The sequence below is a fragment of the Mauremys mutica genome, chromosome 7 (assembly GCF_020497125.1).
Source record: "Mauremys mutica isolate MM-2020 ecotype Southern chromosome 7, ASM2049712v1, whole genome shotgun sequence".
Classification (NCBI taxonomy): domain Eukaryota; kingdom Metazoa; phylum Chordata; order Testudines; family Geoemydidae; genus Mauremys; species Mauremys mutica.
The window spans coordinates 56,538,548-56,553,066 of NC_059078.1; the positions used below are offsets into that span (position 1 = coordinate 56,538,548).

General features: G+C 46.2%; 1 protein-coding gene across 16 annotated transcripts in view; it reads right to left on the reverse strand.

Moving 5' to 3' along the window:
* Positions 1-14,519, reverse strand: part of NDST2 (N-deacetylase and N-sulfotransferase 2) — a 271,555-nt gene that overhangs the window by 68,141 nt on the left and 188,895 nt on the right. The window lies entirely within an intron of this gene.

Here is a 14,519-nt window from a genome sequence, read left to right on the forward strand (position 1 = left end):
TTTCAAACAGACCTAAAGTCTTATGGGCACAGGGATACTCCCTCATGAAACATTGCCAGGGAACAAGCACTCTGCAGCATGACAGCCACTGAAATACCCACCCTATTTTAGGTTTCAGAATAGCATCCGTGTTAGTGTGTATCAGTAAAAAGAACAGGAGTACTTGTGGCACCTTAAAGACTTTTGCTTATGCTCAAATAAATTTGTTAGTCTCTAAGGTGCCACAAGTACTCCTGTTCTTTCCATCCTATTTTAGTACAGCTGCAGAGGTCACACACCAGGAGTGCTGGAACAATTTGTATAGTGGGGGTGCTGAGAGCCATTGAACCAAACTGTAAACCCTGGATATAATGGAAACCACTTCAAGTCAAGGGGTGCAGTAGCACCCCTAGTTCCACTGCCTATGGCATTACTTGAAGAGGAGAACTTCCAAGAGACCCAGGTGTGTGGGGTGGGGGTGAGTACACAATCACATCTACACACCCTGAAGCAATACTACCTGACAGAGCGTGAGGTCATGTGAACAGACCTCATCTGTGTTTGGAGACGCATGGCTGCAACACCTGAAAAGTGCCTGCCATACACAACCTGAGACATGTTACTGGGCTTGTAAAATGGTTGTTTTGGTGTTAGGGATAGTAATGGGGCTAATGACTCTAGCTCTGTGTAGGATTTTGCTTCTTTACACTGCTGAGAATCCACATAAGACAGGCAGACTGTGTGCTCCGGAGATCATAGAATGATGGAGAGCAGAATGATCATTTTTATTTTTATAGTCACTGCTTCCAAATAATGAAAACAGATAAGCCTTTTAGGGTGTTGTCTAATGATTGCAGCAGGGAAATGGGAGGCAAGATTCCTGGCTCTGTCACTATGTGACTTTTGACAGGCTGGTCACACTCTGTGCCTCAGTTTCTTCATGTGTAAAATGGGGATGGTAAAAATACATGCCTCATTAATCCCCTTTGAGATCTTTGGATTTAAGGGGTTATAGAAAGGCAAAGTATGAGTATTCCTCCTGTGGCAATGCAGGGAAAGAACTCCAGGGCAACAAGCACTGCTGCTCACTATCCAGACACACATCAGATCCACAGCTCAGATGTCTTGTGCTGCTCTACTGTATTCCAGCAGCAGACATGCACTGAATAGCCCTGGCATATTCCACCCTCTCCTCACCCTTCACCTACATTTAAAGTAGCAAGAAAACTGAGGCCAGAGGAGAAAACAGAAAATCAACTCTCATCTCCCACATATCCCCATTGTGGGGGATCATACAATATATTGTGAGAACCACATTTACTCAATTACAGTACTTGGAATACAGCACCCCATCCATATCATCTCTATTTTAGTAATAGTCAGAGAAAGAACCTGCCCAGCATGGGGTCTCTGGCCTGGGTCCTAAACCCAGTGTCTCGCTCCCCAGGCCAGCAGCAGTGGGCTGTGACGCAGAAGGTGTGCATTTGGCCCATCAGGTGGTGTCAGCACTGTATGTTGTTGAACAGGAACTTCACTAGTTGATTAAAGAACATTGTTAATGGTCTTGGAATTAAGTTCCATCTAATGTCCCTCGACCAGCAGGATGACAGCTGCATTATGGAGTCCTGTGATGGGAGAGAAATCCTCCAGGAGAGCAATTTAGATCCTTCTCCCCAGAAAACCAACACTGAAGAATCTGTGATACAGTTACTCAAGGCTTTGCTTTCACTAATTTTATTCTCTATTCTTCATATACATTTATATGAATCTCTCTTTCGAAGCTTTCAAGTTACCAAACATTAATTTTAAAGCCTCTGGTTTTGCTCCTGACATGAAAATGAAGATTTAAACAGCTGTATGACAAAGCACTAGAAAACATAATGTAGAGAACAATCCTGCCCTGGCCCTTGGGGGATCGACAAGATCTAACCTGATTTTTAAATTTTCCTTCTCTAATTTCTCTGATCTTTAAAATGGCTTCACAAGTTACTGATTTCGCTGCAATGTATTCCTCCCCAGAGCACTCTGGTTACCCAGGACTAAGGTGACTGACTGAGAAAGGGTCAAGAGTGTGTTTACTTGTAGTATAAGTGAGTTTAATAGCCTAGGACAAGATGTGCAGTTATAGTAGGATCCCTATGCTGTTCCGATGCACCGTGAGCCACCAAGAAAATATCTGAACTCCACAATGGGCAATCAATCAGATTCCTCCTTTTATCCAGCACATTTTAGAACCTACATTTAACCCAGTAGCAATCCAAGACAAAGCAACAGCCTATCAGCGAGGAGCAGAGAGGAGGAGGAGAGAGAGCTAACAAAGAGCTTTAATGGCCATGACAAGCCAAATCACCTAATGCAGTTACTGTACTGCAGCCTCTCCATCCCCTCTCCTGCAGCATGGCTCTTGCAGATGAAGATTTATTAAATCAACAGTCAAATGACAGTGCACAAAAGCAAGCTAGAGACAAGCTCCCTTGTACCTGCTAGAGTATAAATGACAATTGATGTGAAACACTACAAATGCTTTCCAACTCCCTACCTTTAAAAGACGCATTTCAAAGTGAAGTGAGATCTCTCCAAGGTGTCCAGGAAGTTTGGTCTGATAACTCTGATAGCCAGCAAGCCAAGGAAACACACCAGAGAAAAAGGGGAAGTGAGGAAAAGCACAAGCCCTAGAACAAATCTTCACAAAGACACGTAAGAAGCGAGCTGGCCCTTCCTGAAAAGGCAGCTGGGCTGCACAGCCGGTGGATGGCTGAACAGTCATTTGTAGCAGTGGCTCTTTTCTCTTCCCTTGGAGTTGCCAAAACCTCTCAAATCAGTTTGTGAACATGAGGACACTGGAATTTTACACACAGAGAGAGAAATGTAAATAAATCTACACTGAAAGCAAGAGCTTCACTGCTGAGCATGGTGAGCACCAGACAGATAGTAATCAGCATGCAAGGAAGGCTGTCTGCAGCCACAGGTGAGCAAAGCAGGGTCCTATACAATAGAGGGTCCAACAGCACAGCTCTTTTCACCTCCTTTCACAGCTCCTATCTGAAAAGCTTCCACCTTACTCTCTGAAATCCCAGAAATAAAGTAGGGATAGTGGTGTCCAGAGGGAGGCAGAGAGAAGCCTGGCATGAAGCTAGGGTGACCAGATGTTCCGATTTTATAGGGACAGTCCCGATTTTTGGATCTTTTTCTTAAATAGGCTCCTATTACCCCCCGACCCCCGTCCCGATTTCTCATACTTGCTGTCTGGTCACCCTGCATGAAGAAGTCGTCAGGCACTCCTGTGGGGTAGGGAATCACAGATTAAATTCCTTGTCCTTTTACACATACAGTACTGTGTATCTACTCACAGAAGGGCTTTGAACTCTGCTCACACAGCAGCTGAGGCGATCTGGCGGCGGTTCAAAGCATTGCTTGTGAAGCCACTAAAGCTCCCCGTTGGTTCCGACACAGAACGAGATGCAGAGAATCCCCCAGCCCCTCTGAGACAGCACAGCCTGGTGCTGCACCACTGGAAACGAGTTCGCCTTTTGTTTCAATGGGGAGAGAATCCGGAAGAGGAAAACGAAAAATGTAGTGCCAGGGAGAATGACAGCATGAAAAGCCACATCAATCAGATAAGGAGCGAGGGAGGGGTAGGGACGGGAGGAATGGAGCCCACACAGATAGCAGCGCCTGACACCCCAGTACACATTGATAGGTTGCTGAGGGAGTTTGTCTTTTGAAGCTGTTATGTGTTTATGCTGCCTACAGATATGAAGCTCACAAGGTGAGAAGTGCTAACCTAGGGAAATTTATTCACCAGTGGAAAATTACTCCTGTTGCCACACTGTAGCTTACAGCTTCACCCAAACCAATACCTGTTCAATGAACAAATCTCATAAAAAGAACAAATTTTCCATATGACATATGACCAACAAGCCTCCAGTCAAACATACTGAGGCCCTACTATAGGAATTTGGAGTACGGGAATAAACATGGTAAAAGGATCAATTCCTTGTGCACCAAAAGGGAGAAACAAATGTGGGGGGAAAAATCAGCACAAGAACAGGTTGTGCATGCACCAAATCTAACCATGGTTCACTAAAGCTCTGAGCCCCATTAAACAGGCCCATGATATACTGATATATGAGGGGGTCCTATTTTAAAGTGGACTTAGAAATAAGTCTAGAGCAATGCAGGGGGAAGCAGGATGTGCTAAAGGAAAAGATGGTTATGACTAGATGTAAAGCTCTGTATGTGCTTTAAGTTTTATTCTTTGATAGGCAGAGCATCAGGGCAAGGGGGTTTCAGACAGGACGACATACTGGCATAGCTCTCTAGAGGTTAATTTAACAGCTAGCGACAGAGAGCACAGAACTAATACTTCAGTAATGAGACACCAAAATCTTACAATGAAGCGAAATAGAAGAATGCAAAGAAATCAGGGAACATTATGGAAGGATGTTAAAGTAAACATCACAGGAGGCCCAAGCCTGACTGATTTAGCCGATACACTCTCTGTTAGCTGCAGACAGCATCTTTCAAGGTTTTTCCAACAGCTATGTTCAGTGTTAGAGCAAGAGACACTAGGGCCAGTTAGACTGTTTGGGTCACCCGCTCTGAATCCTGCACTTTGCAGGATGTCTCCCTCTTCTACACATACCAACATCTTGTATCTAAGTTGATCATGAGAAAGTGCAATGATGGCACTTTGACCACCTCTGCTGGGATTCTTTTCCATTGTCTCACTGTTGGCTAAGACAAAGAGCAACAGCTTGAAACTAAATGAGGAAAAGTTTAGGTAATATATTAGGACCAGACTATTTTCTGTTTGTTTTTTAATTCAATCCAGAGTGGGTTATCTATTACTTGTACATATTCTTTACTTCCTGTTTTATGCTGTTGTAATGCCATGCTGGGTGCTATTTAATCCATGAGATAGCTGAATTTCAGTGGCATAGCAGGTTAAGTAATTCTTGTACATATAGTTTGAAAAGCACATTGGAGTCATTCAGGAAGAAAAGTACTATCTAGGTTACGAAGACATTATTGCCAAGCAGTGGATAAAAGACACTATGCCAATGATTTCAGAACTCAAGGACTAAATCCCTCAAGGAATAAATCCCTCAAAAGGAACAAATATAAGTTAAGAGGATATCCTGAACCTTTTTAAAAAACGTGTTCCACAGCTAAAAGTGAACATTATCTATTCTACCATTGTGCTCCAAGTGTTTTCACTAACATGCCACCACCACTAAGCGTGTTGTTTTACTCTGAAAGTTAAGTAGAGGCAATAAAACCATTAAGAGAGAGACATTCCTTTACACCTAACTAAACATGTTTCAATCTTTAGCTTCAAGACACTGCTCCCATCTCCAGTGACTGTCAATGAATTACTTCCCTCCAAGTTATTGTATGCAAAAAAATTATGTTAAAATCTCTCAGTACTGCATTAATGGCACGGAAGTCAGCAAATTCACTGCAAACCTTTCCTGGCTCCACAGTATTTAAGAATGATTTTCAGAAGAGCCAAGATTTCATTTGTTAGTTCTCTTTAAACTCTTGGGTACACTTCCCCCAAGCCTACAGATTTATATAGATACAGGTTTGCTGAATACTCATTAACCATCTCTTTAATTCTATTCACTCGAGGAAGATAAGAGAAAGCCTTTAATGTTATTTTTCAGAGTAGCAGCCGTGTTAGTCTGTATCCGCAAAAAGAACAGGAGTACTTGTGGCACCTTAAAGACTAACAAATTTATTGAAGCATGAGCTTTCGTGAGCTACAGCTCACTTCTGTAGCTCACGAAAGCTCATGCTTCAATAAATTTGTTAGTCTTTAAGGTGCCACAAGTACTCCTGTTCTTTTTAATGTTATTGTGTATCTGTCATAATGGCCAACTTCATGTTCAGTGCTGGAACTTCAATTCCCAGCCTGCTCTGCAAAGACTAGATCCTTCTCAAAAAAGAGGCATGCTGGAAAGAAAGCCCCTTTCCCCTAAACTGTCACTTGGGTTGTCCCATACTTACTGCAAGTAAAGAGGCGTTTAGGTCAGCAGTGTCACCACCATTAAGCATCCTTGGGTGGATTGCACACTAAACTACCTTTCCATCTGCCTTATTCTGCTTTAGACATCAGGATCTTGGTATCAGGTAAATACCAGGATGTTCAAGGGATACTTGCCCTGGGAGTTCCTGAGCTGTGAAGAAGCAATTAGTTCTGCCTACCCAGACTGCAGGCTCTAGCACAGTAAAGACACATTCCCACACACCTTCACTACAAGGAATGGGGTGCTCCCCCCTTTCAGGGCACTGAAACTAAAGCCTGGGAAAAACACGGTGTGTCTTGCTACCACCACAATCACACCTTGTCTACCTCACTTCAGAGACCACCTCTTCTGACAAATTCCATGGTCATAAAGACTATGACAAGTTACAGGAAAATAGGGTGGAGGGCTCTCTGTAATACTCTACACCATGTCTACAATAGGACTAGTTTACCAGTACAGATATACTAGAGTGGATGCTATCACAGTTCAGGGCAACTGCACCTGTATTCCCTTTCCATGGTCCCTTGAGGGCACCAACTCTAGGCTCCCAGCTCCTCAGTCACCATCTCTCCTGTCTCTCTCCCCCTTCTGACTGGGATTTTTCTCAGGCTGCACAGTTCCCTGTCTACACGGTGATATTAGCGGCAAGCCAGACTGCCTAAATATCCCTGCATCTGTTCTTTGCCTTCTCTCTGAAGGCTATGAACAGCTGTAATTGCCAGCAGCTATGAGTTATCACACAGCTCTTTATAAGCAAGCACATTTATTCTTAAGGTGAAAGCATTACAGAGAAAACATAAAAATAATAAAAGTTTCTATATGCAGGCTAAAAGCTTACTAGAGGTCACGCAGCAGTCTTACAGGGTCTCAGTAGGCCAATGTCCTTCCAACACTTCCCAGGAAGGACTGAGCCCCCTGGGACAGAAGGTCCTGTCAATTCACTAGATCAGAAAAAAGGCCCTGAGTCAGTTTAAACTCAGGCCATTTATCCAAAAGCCCTTTCTTTGTCGGTCAGTCCCTGGAGAATCCAGTTTGAACTCATACATCTGAGTGTCTCCAGGTGGTGGAACTTCTCTGAATGTGTTACAACCTGAATGAATTTGTCTAATCACGCCATATTGTTAATTATTCTTGGAGGTGGTGTGGTCAACTCTCTCATAGACCCTGGCCTACAATGATACATAAACTTAATACAGTAAGATTTCCCAAAGATATTGCAAGCAATTGCTATACCTGTCATAGATGTAATTATACCGACATCTCATAAAATCATGCACCATGAGCAGAACAGGCTACACTAGTAAAATCACGTTTTGCCAGATAATTGTGCCTGCTACACTAGTAGCTTTTGCTGGCATAGCATCAGTCAGGAACCACACCTCTTCACACTCCTGACAGACATACCTATGCCAGTAGAAGCCTGCAAAGTAGACAGTCTTGGAAAGCTCAGATTTACAAGATAGGCCTTCTCTGCTACCTTCAAATGACCTATAGCCTCGATAGCGAGAGTTTTGATAAACCAGGTATTTTAATCATTGCAGTGAGGGCTGAAGCAGGATCTCAGAGTTGTACAGTACATTAGGATAACATTGGGGAAAAGGAAGGTAAACCTCAATCCCCTCACAGTCTTGGTACTCCAGACAAACAAAAACCTCTCTCTAATCACTGAAGCAGTGATTTGGGAGAATCACTGAGAACTACAGAGGAGGTGTCTTCATTCTGGAGATGAAACCAGTTTAACCCTTATCTATCCCCCTCTCTCTGCTACCAATACTGAGCTTTAAAACTGAGAATTCCAGCTGACAGCAGTGAGTGCTGGGAAAGAGTATGTTATTGGCCTCTGCAACCCTCCAACACAAGCAAAGACTATCTTTATAAAAATATTACCGCGATGGCCCCGAACAGTACACCTGACATGTCTTGGCTCATTGCTGTGCAACAGCACAGTTGTGGGGATGTTTCGTTAAAGGGTAATGACAGTTCTGAGTCCATCACAGCAGCTAACCCTGCATGCAGGCCCAGCCTGCAACTTCAGAGTCCTTATTTAATCAGCACAGAAGCACCAGCAAGGTAAATATGTTTGGGGTTAGTGGCCTTGTTTGTAGCTAATCCAATCCTAGTAAATTAAACAAAAGGGAGCAAAACCCCATCCTCCCAAGTAAATCTCTTAATAGATCTAGATTAAGATCTCGGCTTCATACCCCATGGAGTCCTGCTAATCCTCTCTCAGATGTCCCCTGCGTTAATTGGGCTGTGCTGGCAACTTGTTTACATGGACTTTTAAAATTACTTTAAATAGAAAAGCAAATAGCCTCTTCCTGCCCTGTCTCCTTCCCTGGAATGCCAGCACACAGCTCACCAGCCAGCTTCAAAGGCAAAACCACTATCAGCATATTGGAATGGACCACAGGACAGCTCTGGAAACCTCTCTCTCTCTCTCAAGTCACTGGTTCCAATCCAGCCCTGGCAGCTAGTGACTGAAGATCAGCCACCTGATGGCACACTGGCATGTGCTACATAGGACTGGTAGAGAATACAGGGTATTTTGTGGAAATATAGCCCATTCCTTGCAAAGAGAATCAATCTCAACCACTGAATATCAGCTGCTTCTCAATTAAAAGTTGGAAGTGTCTGTCAGAGTCACTTGACACACAACTTCCTAACAAAAACCAGAGAAGGTCAGTGACTCCCGACTTTGTCACTTGTGAAGGGAACAACTTGGAGGGGGGAAAAAGCAGAAGTTAAACAAAACCTTTTGAAGTAAGAGCAGAGGCCACATCTAGACGTTGTCTTGAGGGGAACTGCCAGAGTCAACACTATTCTCCATGGCAACATACTTTAATGGAATAGTCTCCCCATTTACCAAAGAGAAAAATCACTAATTCTGGTAAGCAAGGTTAAAGGAACAGGATGAGGGATAAGAGTGGTGAGAGAGATCAGATAGACTACAAACAACACACTTGTGAGCTTTCATGTAAGACAATTTTCTTTCTGACGCAGATTTAGGCCTTGTCTACACATGGTTGTATTTGTGGTATTGGTAGGGTGCTAGTGATTCTGGACACAGCGTCATTACACTAGTAGCCAGACCCATGTTTATTTTCTTTTCAGTCTTTGAGAAGTTTCCCTGGTTCAGCCTTGAACACTTTTACTAGTAATCTACAGCCTTCCCTGCCCAGGCTATGACAACCAGCAAGTCAACAAAGGTTACAATAATCTGCCAAAATTGGGCACTGACTCTCTCTCTCTCTCTCATACACACACACCAGTCCTATCTGTGCAAAGGGCCCCACCCCTAACTCTTGTTTTGCTAGAGTTTACAGGTGAGAACAAAGCGAGACACAAGAAGGTTTAGCTGCAGCCAGTCAAATAAACCTTGGGTAAGGCCATGGCTACACTTGCAAATTTGCAGCGCTGCAGCAGGGTGTGAAAACACACCCTCTCCAGCGCTGCAAATTGCGGCGCTGCAAAGCGCCAGTGTGGTCAAAGCCCCAGCACTGGGAGCGCGGCTCCCAGCGCTGTATGTTATTCCCCACAGGGAGGTGGAGTACGGACAGCGCTGGGAGAGCTCTCTCCCAGCGCTGGCGCTTTGACTACACTTAGCGCTTCAAAGCGCTGCCGCGGCAGCGCTTTGAAGTGCAAGTGTAGCCATAGCCTAAGAAATAGGTCCAAGGGACTGCAAGTGGTGAAAACTGAAATACCTTCTGTCCGGTGAAAGACAGTGAGGAGCAAACCTTTTTGTATGTACATTTCTTTGGAAAAATACCAGCATCCACCGCTGTTCTCTCAAAGAAAGGGCTTAAGATGAGTTCAATGTCTTCAACACACTCTCTGTGATAAATGCAAATTTAAGTTCTTAAGAATAAATTTGGTTTTCAAATTAAAAATAAAAAATCTGTGAAGGATGATTCACGTTTCCAGATTTTCTCTTGAGGGTTCCCTTGTTTGCCCTCAATGCTGTGCCATCTACACAGGGTATGGTTACACTGGCGAGTTGCAGCGCTGGTCATCCAGCTGTGCAGGGCCAGCGCTGCAGTGTGGCCACACTGACAGCTACCAGCGCTGCAGTGTGGCCACATTTGCAGCATTTGCAGCGCTGTACTGAGAGGTGCATTGTGGGCAGCTATCCCACAGAGCACCTCGTCCTGTTTTGGCGCCGTTTTGGCGCTGAGTATTGTGGGAAGGGGAAGGAAGTGTGTGAGTCATTCCGCTTCCTGTTCCAACGCCCCGTGGTGCATCGCTTCACTTCCCAGCAGTCACAGTTTCGCTGTCCAAGTTTCTTGCCATTGTGAGTGCAGCACGCTTTCTGTGTGAAATGGAGCCTGAGCTGCTGAGGACTTTGCTGATGACTGTCGCCAGCACATCACGTTTGGCAGTTGAGCTATTCCTTCAGCTCCAAAGTGACAGTGAGGAGTCCGATGATGATATGGATTTGCCTAATGCGGATGACATGAAATTGCTTGTGGCGGTAACGGAAATGCTCAGCACCATGGAACGCCGCTTTTGGGCTCGTGAAACAAGCAGTGAGTGGTGGGATCACATTGTCATGGAAGTCTGGGATGACGAGCAGTGGCTGCAGAACTTTCGTATGAGAAAAGCCACTTTCATGGGACTGTGTGCTGAGCTCGCCCCCACCCTGCGGCGCAAGGACACAAGATTGAGAGCTGCCCTGACGGTGGAAAAGCGGGTGGCTATTGCAATCTGGAAGCTGGCAACTCCAGACAGCTACCGGTCGGTCGGGAACCAGTTTGGAGTGGGAAAGTCGACCGTTGGAATCGTGTTGATGCAAGTTTGCAGGGCCATTAATCGCATCCTGCTAAGGACAACCGTGACTGTGGGGAACGTGCAGGACATTGTGGATGGCTTTGCAGAAATGGGTTTCCCTAACTGTGGAGGGGCAATAGATGGGACGCATATTCCTATTCTGGCACCACCCCACCTAGCCTACGAGTACATTAATCGCAAGGGGTATTTCTCTATGGTTCTCCAGGCGCTTGTGGATCACCGTGGGCGTTTCATTGACATTTACACAGGCTGGCCTGGAAAAGTGCATGATGCACGCATCTTTCAGAACAGTGGCCTGTTCAGGAAGATGCAGGAAGGGACATTTTTCCCAGACCGAAAGATCACAGTAGGGGACGTTGAAATGCCCATTGTGATCCTTGGGGACCCCGCTTACCCATTAATGCCCTGGCTCATGAAACCCTATACAGGGAAGCTGGACAGGAGCCAGGACCGTTTCAACTACAGGCTGAGCCGATGCCGAATGACTGTGGAGTGTGCTTTCGGCCGTTTAAAGGGGCGCTGGCGGGCGCTTTATGGGAAGCTAGACTTGGGGGAAAGCAGCATCCCTGCGGTTATATCCGCGTGCTGTACCCTCCATAATATTTGTGAAGGGAAGGGTGAAGCATTCAGCCAGGCATGGACCAACGAGGTGCAAGTCCTGGAGGCTGAATTTGCACAGCCAGACAGCAGGGCTACTAGAGACGCCCACCACAGGGCAACAAGGATTAGGGATGCCTTGAGGGAGGAATTTGAGGCTGAAAGCCAACAGTAATGTTTTTTGCCTTGACCAGGAGTGACGTGCACTGGTTACAGTGCTTTTAAGTGCCTCTGTTTTCCTTACTGTTTGTTACCTGTGTTTTCCTTGGGGTTTGTTATCTTTCACTTTATGCAATAATAAAAACGGTTTCATAATCAAAGAAATCATTTATTTAAAAAAAAGGAAGTAAACGGGCAGGGGGGTTGATTGTTGAACTGTACATTCATAGTTTTGCATATGTACTGCCAGGAGTGCTGTGCACCTCAGGATTGTACTGTTGCATGGTGATGGGGGTTGAGTGCAGAGGGTAAGGGTCGTAGTTCTCTGGGCTCATAGGTGACCGTACAGGTGTCGGGGGCAGCTGGTGATGGTGTAGGTAAGAACCTGGATGCTGGGGAACAGGACTTGGAGCTGACATTGGTGCATAGGGGAAAGAGGTTTGGGAGGGTGGGGGTTTGGCATGGTAGTGCTCTGCCTGCATTGCTACCAGTGACTGCATACAGTCTGTTTGGCGCGCCATGAGGTTTATAAGCTGCCTCGTGGTTTTCTTCAGCGTCAACGCCTTTCTCCTGCTTTCTGTTTGCCTCCAGTGATGCATCTTTTCTCTCCATTCCTGCGCAGTTTTATTCTCTGTTGCACACTGGTTCATAACTGCCTTCACCAAATCTTCCTTGCTTTTGTTAGGCTTCCTTCTGAGGTTTTGAAGCTTTCTTTCAGTCACTGACAAGACCGGTCCAGGACTAGTCAAGGTCACTATAAAAATACAGCAAATGATACATTTTAAGAGAGCCTGCATTGTGTATAATCTGAAGTTAGTTTCAAGTCTCACACTGTTGCATTCCTCAGACATTTCAAACACAGCTAGAGAATTCACAGCCTCCCAGAAATGGTAAGTGAGGGTAGTAGTCAATGAAACCTGGGAGACATGCTGGGAAACACTCCCTCCACTCCCTAACACTCAGGAATTAACCCTGGGGTTCCTGCCGCGGTTTGCCTGGGCAGGGTGCTTTTTGCTTCATGGGTACACTGCCTTTTTTTGGGCTTTGCTAAAGGCAGGAAGCAAGCAGCAGTTGGGAGACCTGCACTGAAACACTCCCTCCATTTCCCACAGGAGTTAATACTTGAAGATATCTCCCTGCTGCGGGTTACCAAAGAAGCAAGGGAGGGTCTCCTACAACAATGCGGATTCCGCCCTGGCCCCTATGCAGCTTGCCTGTGTGCAGCCATGGTCCCGCCCCCCCCGGAACAGTGGCGCGGACGCGTTAGCCTGACTGGGACAGGGACCACACTGGCTCTCCCTTTAAACTTGGTCACGCGAATTGCCTGTGCTCTTGCAGAAACTTTTGAAGAGATTACAGAGGCAGATTACCGCGACGTGATAGACCACATCAGTGGGATATTCCATGTCTAGGCATGCAGGCATGCAGCCATACCACGCCCCCTCCTCTCCCAAAACCTTTGCATTGCAATAAAAGCTGCTTACCTCGGACCTGCTCCTGTGATTCTTCTGCACCAAGTCCCAGGGGCTGCGACTGGCTAGCTTCCTCCTGGCTTGAGAAGAGCTCCTGACTGCATGCCTCCTGGGACTCCGGGGTGTCTTCCCCCACCACAGTAGCCTCACTGTCTGCCTTCCTCTCCCCCTCCCCCTCCTCTACCGGCTCTGAACTGTCCATCGTGGTCCTTGGATTTACAGAGGGGTCACCCCCATAAATCGCATCCAGCTCCTTGTAAAACCGGCAGGTCGTGGGGGCAGCGCCGGATCTGCGGTTCCCCTCACGTGCTTTGCAATAGGCACTCCGCAGCTCCTTTACTTTAACCCTGCACTGCAGCGCGTCACGCTCATGGCCCCTTTCCAGCATGGCTCTTGATACCTGGGAAAAGGTATCATAATTCTTATGGCTAGAGCGCAGCTGTGCCTGCACAGATTCCTCCCCCCAAACACTGATGAGGTCCATCAGCTCGCCATTGCTCCATGCTGGGGCTCGTTTGCCATGTGGAGGCATGGTCACCTGTAAAGATTAACTGATTGCACTCCACACCTGGCTGAGCAAACGGAAGGGGATTTTTAAAATTCCCGGGGCATTTAAAGGGCGGGTCACCTGAGGCCAGGGCAGTAGAGTCTGACCTGATGAGCAGAGTGGCTGAACAGGCATTCTGGGATACATCCTTATACCCTGGAGGCCAATCACAGCGCTGGTGTGTGGCCACACTTGATGACCAGCGCTGCAGCACCAGCGCTGGAATCCTTATTCCCCATGCTGAGTGAGGTGTACGGCCAGCACTGCAGCCAGGGAGTTGCAGCGCTGGAAGTGCCCTGCAGGTGTGGCCACTCACTAATTGCAGCGCTGGTGGAGGCTTTCCAGCGCTGCAAATCGCCAGTGTAGCCATACCCTTAGTGAAGGGCTTATAATCCTGGCAACCCACACAGGAGCAAATATCTTCTATTCTTCCTTTCAGGCAGACTTCTTGGATACTGGGCAAATATAGATCAGATTTCCTTGCACCTCCCCTCCATATTAAAAGGCGGAATCTGGTTCCCTTACTTACTCCCAAAAAGTCAGAGACTTGGACTGGGGCTTGCTGAGGGAGGAGGGAGAATTCCCCATCCTCTCTCCCAGCCTTGAGGAGGTAAAGATAGGAGTGAGTGTTTTATCCACGGTTCTTCAATATTGTCTGTTGTTGTTTTTTGGTTCAAGGATTAATGGAGGAACCCAGTTTCTCTGTGTAAATTCTCCCTAGAATCAAGAGAAACTGTCCCAAGCACCACCTGGCCTCGGGAAGACAACAATTATATCCAATAATGCTTTAATGGCATGACAAGCCACACAAGTATTGCCAATATGCAAACAAGATAGACCCTGTAGGTACACATCAGAGGTAGATACTATCCACTCAATCCGAATAGGCTTGTTCTTTTTGTGGGACATTTTGGTAGATTTCCAGTTATATTGAATGTTTATGAGAAA